Source organism: Malaclemys terrapin, chromosome 12, assembly GCF_027887155.1.
Source record: "Malaclemys terrapin pileata isolate rMalTer1 chromosome 12, rMalTer1.hap1, whole genome shotgun sequence".
Lineage (NCBI taxonomy): Eukaryota > Metazoa > Chordata > Testudines > Emydidae > Malaclemys > Malaclemys terrapin.
This window is the reverse complement of record NC_071516.1, coordinates 2893348-2900318: the sequence shown is the minus strand read 5'-3', so window position 1 is coordinate 2900318 and position 6971 is coordinate 2893348. Positions and strand designations below refer to the sequence as shown.

General features: G+C 54.6%; 1 long non-coding RNA gene across 1 annotated transcript; it reads right to left on the bottom strand.

The window, feature by feature from the left end:
- Window positions 1-4817: 4817 nt before the first annotated feature.
- On the bottom strand, window positions 4818-6655 carry LOC128847157 (uncharacterized). The gene is made up of 2 exons (XR_008446856.1): window positions 6574-6655; window positions 4818-5417 (listed from the first exon to the last, which is right to left on the bottom strand). It is a non-coding gene; the product is annotated as an uncharacterized LOC128847157 (long non-coding RNA).
- Window positions 6656-6971: the final 316 nt, after the last annotated feature.

The following is a 6971-nucleotide window of genomic DNA, read 5'->3' as shown; positions in this document are numbered from 1 at the left end:
TCAGCAGGTTTGAAAATAAAAGTTATTTTTTTGATCATTTGGTGGTTCTTTTTTCATTGTTTCCCCCTCAGTTATGCTCAGAACACAGCTCCAGTCGGAGGTGGAGGGCTGGGAGTCTCTCTGTTGAGGGGGCTGACAGCAGACTGGCTTGGCTTCCCCCAAGGGCATTTTGCTTCTGCTCTGGAGGTCTTGATCGGGTGCCTTAATGGCCCAACCTGGTCTGGTCTGCAGTGTGTCTGCGGCTGGCTGTGGTAACGCAGAGACCCTGGTACTACAGGAGTCATTCAATGTGCTGCCAGGAATCGGCATGTCACACGGGCTTCGGTTAGTGCTGATGGCCCTGGCTCAGGGAGGAAGGAGGATCCTGGGAAAGGTACGAAGATACGGGGGTAACTCACTGAGTCCAGGGAGCTCGCGACTCATTTATGGTCGGACACAGCTGTGGAGTAGGGCAGCCTGGGAGTCGCTTCCCAAGCCCACAGGATTCCCTTTTATAGAACGGACACTTCAAGGGTTCCCTCACCAGGGACAGCTCTGAGCTCTGGGATCCTCCAGCCCAGCTCAGTCCCCAGCCAGAGAGATGCAAGGTCTCTCCAGTCGGACAGATGCTGGTCAGCTGGCTCTGAGTCACTGGGGATGATCGACGAGAGCTGGAGCTAAGGGGATGCCAGGAGACAGCAGTTCCTCAGGGGTCCACAGGCAAAGCAGGGTGAGGAAGGCCCCAGGCACTGAGCCCCATTCACCTTAGAATGGCCAGACCCCTTTCTCTCACTGTGGGGACGAGGAAGGCATTTCCTCCCTGTACACACCCAGGGGGCGGGGGGGCTGGGGAGATCCCCCCCAGTTCATACACATACTCCTGCCATGCCAATGTCTCACTCACTCTGGCTCATGCATTTTCCCTCCCCGATAACCTCTGCCACTGCAGCTGCACCTTTGCCCCCTCAAAGCCCACCTGAGGTGCAATGCCAGGGAGAGCAGGAGAAACGGCAGCATCCCCTTCCCTGCCTCCATCTCCTAGAGCCGGGGGGGGGGGGGGCGGCCTTGAGCTGGTCCAGAGGCAGCACCCTCCTGGCTGCCTGCTCCCCAGAGACGTCTCCCTCCCAGCTCCCTTCCCCCAGGGTTTGATTTATGAAGTGACAGCCCAGCACAGCTGTGAGAGCAAGTCCCCGTCAGGGACAGGGTGGATGGGGAGAGGCTTGTTCTCAGCGTATCTAATCTGTACCAGACCCCAATAAACAGCTGTGAGAGTCTCTAAACATTTCTGGGACATAGAATCCCCGGCCTTGGATTTATTGGGGGGCCAGGGAGGTGGGGGGCGGAGGGGGGCGGGCTTGTGTTCTCTAAACAGCCATAGCTAGACAGTTAAAGGAAGATATCGTTTTCCTCGGAAGGACCAAGGCCTGCAGCTCATGGCCAAGCCCAGAGCCGGTATCGTGGCTTCTTAGAGGAGTCACAGTAGCCTGGGAGTTCGCGTCCCAGCGGCGCTGCTGGGTGTGCTACTACGCACCCCAGCTAGGGGCGTTGCTGCTTGGCTGCTCGCTGGCTCCAGTGCTGGGAGTGTGGATCCCAACAGCACTAGTATTGCTAGTGCACGGCTCCAGCGCACGCCAAGGCACACGCCCCTCCCAGTGCTGATAACATGGCAAGCGCTGTGTACGTGCTAGGGACGGCTAACTCTGGTAGTGCAAAGACTGCTGCCACGTTCCACTGGTGCAGGGGAGTCCAGCAGGGAAGGGGTTAAACCAGGCCCATGCTGGTTTGCAGTGGAAAGGGGATCTGGCCGAGCATGCTTTCTGTGGAGGCCCATAATAGTCTCTTCCTCCCAAACCCCGGGCGTGTTCTTTTCATCCCAGCTCGGTGCTACCCGGAGATGCCGCTCTCTCTGCCTGCCTCTCTTGCCCTCGCCCTCCCTCGCCCTCTTCCTGATCTCGGACACCCTTGGAACGGCTCCTAGCTGCTTTCTCTGAGACAGGAAGGTGTCCCCGAGTCTCAGGAAGGAAAAACACTCAGGGCTGAACCCACAACGACCGTCTCTGAGGGGCTGAGGCTGGATGGGCTCCAAGCCTGACATCACCTGGGAACTGGAACCCGAACTGCAGCTGCACTTTGCTCCTCTGATTTTTTTTTTCCCCTGTAACTTGTGTTTTTAAGCATTCTTTTTATAGAACTTCTCTTTTCCCTCCCAAATACTTCAGGCTTTCTGAGATTTTAACCCTGAAGGGCCAAAGGCTCTGGAATGCAGAGGGGCTGGGGAGCCGTCTTCTCCCCCAGGAGCCAGGGCTCTGTCAACCCCTCTGATACACTGTGTGTGCCATGGGCGATGTGCAGAGGGGTTGTTCCAGCAGGAAGAATGGTGGGTAAGCGCTGCATGAACAGAAGGGGGACGGTAGCCAAGCAGGTGGCACCAGGGCCCAGCAGCACAACAGAGGTCTGCTCACCTACTGGGCTTGGCGGGAGGTTACCCAGCTGCCCCTCAGGAGGGCAGCACAATGTGGCAAAGATGCAGCGTTTGATGCTGGACTCAGCGTTGACCCAACAAACATGGCGTGGGCTGGGCTCTCCACTGCCATGCGCCCTGTGCAGTCCCTTTGGGCCGGACTCATCCTAGTGCCACGTCATGGTCGTGGGGGCCGGAACTCCAGGGACGAGTTCAGCCTGGTGCCATGTGGGGAGTCAGGGCAGAAACCGAGCCCCAGACTGTGGGAGGGGGAGAGTGCCAGGAACATGGGGACGGGAGTCAAAGCGAAACTCGGTGTTATGTGGGGGTGGGGGTGGGGTGGGAGTGGGGGGAGGGACAGGGCTACAGAGCAGGAGGAAGTGACTAAACCTGAGTTGGATAAGCAACTCTGCAAACAGACAAAACCCAGGGCTGTGGGTGTTGAACCAGACCCTAGAGTTTGTGCCGCCTGTCTGTGAACTGAAGACACTGGGCCTGATTCTGTGCTCACTAACAGGGGTGCAAATCAGGAGCCAGTCGTTACGCTGGGATATAATCAGGGTAGGGGTATGTCTACACTACGGGATTAATCCGAATTTAGATAATTCGGATTTGAGAAACAGGTTGTATAAAGTCGAAATGAGTGCGGCCACACTAGCACAGTAATTCGGTGGTGTGCGTCCAAGTACCGGGGCTAGCGTCGATTTCTGCACCGTTGCACTGTGGGTAGCAATTCCATAGCTATCCCATAGTTCCCGCAGTCTCCTGCGCCCATTGGGATTGTGGGTTAAGGTCCCAGTGCCTGATGGGACAAAAAACATCGTCGCAGGTGGTTCTGGGTACAGCCTCACTCCCTCCCTCCCTCCCTCCCTGCATGAAAGCAACGGACGGCAGACAACCATTTTCGCGCCTTTTTTCCTGGGTGGGTGAACACTGCAGACTCCATACCACGGCAAGCATGGAGCCCGCTGAGGTCAAGACAGCACTCATGAATATTGCAAACACCTCGCGCGTTCTTGTGGAGTTTATGCTCAGCCAGGACCAGAAAAACGAGGCGAGGAGGCAGCGGCGGCGGCAGCGCAGCGACAAGCATGATGAGGACATGGACACGGACACGGACACAGAATTCAGTGAAACCACAGGCCCCGGTGCTTTGGAGATCATGTTGTTAATGGGGCAGATTCTATCCATGGAACGCCGATTCTGGGCAAGGGAAACAAGCACAGACTGGTGGGACCGCATAGTGTTGCAGGTCTGGGACGATTCCCAGTGGCTGCGGAACTTTCGCATGCGTAAGGGCACTTTCATGGAACTTTGTGACTTGCTTTCCCCTGCCCTGAAATGCCAGAATACCAAGATGAGAGCAGCCCTCACAGTTGAGAAGCGCGTGGCGATAGCCCTGTGGAAGCTTGCAACGCCAGACAGCTACCGGTCAGTCGGGAATCAATTTGGAGTGGGCAAATCTACGGTGGGGGCTGCTGTGATGCAAGTAGCCAAAGCAATCACTCAGGTGCTGCTACGAAAGTTAGTGACTCTGGGAAATGTGCAGGCTATAGTGGATGGTTTTGCTGCAATGGGATTCCCTAACTGTGGTGGGGCACTAGACGGAACCCATATCCCTATCTTGGCACCGGAGCACCAAGCCACCGAGTACATAAACCGCAAGGGGTACTTTTCAATGGTGCTGCAAGCACTTGTGGATCACAAAGGACGTTTCACCAACATCAACGCGGGCTGGGCGGGAAGGGTTCATGACGCTCGCGTCTTCAGGAACACTACTCTGTTTAAAGGGCTGCAGCAAGGGACTTACTTTCCGGACCAGAAAATAACCGTTGGGGATGTTGAAATGCCCATAGTTATTCTTGGGGACCCAGCCTACCCCTTAATGCCATGGCTTATGAAGCCATACACAGGCAGCCTGGACAGGAGTCAGGAGCTGTTTAACTACAGGCTAAGCAAGTGCAGAATGGTGGTAGAATGTGCATTTGGCCGTTTAAAAGGTCGCTGGCGTTCATTATTGACTCGCTCTGACCTCAGCCAAAGAAATCTCCCCATTGTTATTTCTGCTTGCTGTGTGCTCCACAATCTCTGTGAAAGTAAGGGGGAGACCTTTATGGCGGGGTGGGAGGCTGAGGCAAATCGCCTGGCTGCTGATTACGCGCAGCCAGACACCAGGGCGATTAGAAGATCACACCATGAAGCGCTGTGCATCAGAGAAGCTTTGAAAACCAGTTTCATGGCTGGCCAGGCTACCGTGTGAAATATCTGTTTGTTTCTCCTTCATGAAAACCCTCCCCCTTTACTGACTGATTTTCTGTAAGGAACCCACCCTGCCCCTTCCCCCAGCTTTCTTTCAAACCAAATAAAGTCACTATCATTTAAAAATCATTTATTCTTTATTAATAGATTAGAAAAAGAGGGAGGGAATCCGGGTGGTATTTGGGAGGAGGATTGCTGGGAAGGAAAAAGCCACAAAGAAAAGGTTAAAAAAATGACAGCCTTTTGCTTGGGCTGTCTACTGGGGTGGAATGGGAAGGTGTACGGAGCCTCCCCCCCCGCGTTCTTACACGTCTGGGTGAGGAGGATACGGAACATGGGGAGGGGGGAGGGTGGAACAGGGGCTGAAGCGGCAGTCTGTTTTCCAGCAGCCGTTCCTGAACCTCCACCAGACGCCGGAGCAGCCCCAGCATTGCATCCTTCATCCTCTGGTCTTCCTGCCGCCATCTCTCATCTCGATCGTCTCTCCTCTCCTCACGTTGGTCCCTCCTCTCCTCACGTTGGTCCCTCCTCTCCTCACGTTCACTGACTTCTTTCCTATACTTTGAAACTGTTTCCTTCCACTCATTCAGATGAGCTCTGTCACTCCTGCTGGATTGCATAATTTCAGAAAACATGTCCTCCCGCGTCTTCTTCTTACGACGCCTTATCTGTGATAACCTTCGGGATGGAGGAGGGAGGCTTGAGGAATTTGCAGCTGCTGTAGGGAGGGGAAAAAAGAGAGAATTGTTTTAAAAGCTACATTTTGCAGAACAATGCTTATACTCTTTCACGGTGACCAACACTGTTCACATTACATAGCACATGTGATTTCTGTGCAAGGTCGCATTTTGCCTCTTAATGCTGAGTGCTTGTGGCTTTGCTGCTAGAGATCACAGGTCTGGGCAACAGAATTCGGCTTGCATGCGGCCATGGTAAGCCATTGTTTTACAGCTTCTGCACCCTCCTTTCCCACATACCAAGCATAGCCTGTAGAGTGCTGCAGAAGCCTGGCCAATCTCAGCCAGTTGGGGGGGGGCAGTGTGGGGGGGCTTGTCTGGGCCCCTTCAGGCAAGTAGAGTGCTGCGGTTTTTCTGTTAACATTCAGCAGCACCAGAAAACAAACTAACCCCCCCCCCGCCATGAATTCTCTGGGATGATCACGGTACCCCTCCCCCCACCGCGTGGCTGGTATCAGGGAAGATCCCTGCAGGCACCAAACTACCCCCCCCCGCCGCCGACCCCCCCCCCCTCGCCATGAATTCTCTGGGATGATCACGGTACCCTCCCCCCACCGCGTGGCTGGTAACAGGGAAGATCCCTGCTAGCCAAACGCGGAAAACTTCAGGGCCAATTTCCCATCTGCGCTTGGCTAACTGCAGGGAAGGATTTATTTTCCGCCACAGGCAAACAGCCCAGTAGGAACGGCCACCTCTGTCCCCTTAATTAAGTTCCCGTATTTCAACCAGGTTACCAGGAGTGATATCACTCTCCTGAGGATTACACAACAAGATAAAGAACGGATGTTGCTTGAATGCCAGCAAACACCGGGACCATACGCTGCCAGGCTTTGTCAGGCAATGATACCAGATTACTTGCTGCAAGCATGGCGTGGTCAAGTGTCCTACCATGGAGGAGGGAATAAGGATGCACTGCCCAGAAACCTTCTGGCAAGGCTTTCGGAGTACCTCCAGGAGAGCTTCATGGAGATGTCCCTGGAGGATTTCCGCTCCATCCCCATACACGTTAACAGACTTTTCCAGTAGCTACAGACTTTTCCAGTAGCTGAACTGACCGCGAATGCAAAGTCAGGCAAAGTAATCATTAAAAACCGTTTGCTTTTAAAACAAGTTTTATATTTTAAAAGGTAAACTCACCTGAGGTCCCTTCCATGGGGTCAGAGTCTTGGGTACTGGCTTGGGAGGCTTGGGAGGGTACTTCAGTCAGGGTGATAAAAAGATCCTGGCTGTTGGGGAGAATGGAGTGCTGTGTGCTCTCTGCAAGCTCATCCTCCTCCTCCTCCTCCTCCTCTACCCCATCGGCAGAATCCTCAGGCGTCGAGACTATCCCCGACCCAGAATCCACGAACAAAGGTGGGGTAGTGGTGGCAGCCCCCCCTAGAATTGCATGCAGCTCGGCGTAGTAGCGGCATGTCCGCGGCTCTGACCCGGAGCGACCGTTTGCCTCCTTTGTTTTTTGATAGGCTTGTCTGAGCTCCTTGACCTTCACGCGGCACTGCTCAGAGTCCCTATTGTGGCCTCTCTCCATCATGCCC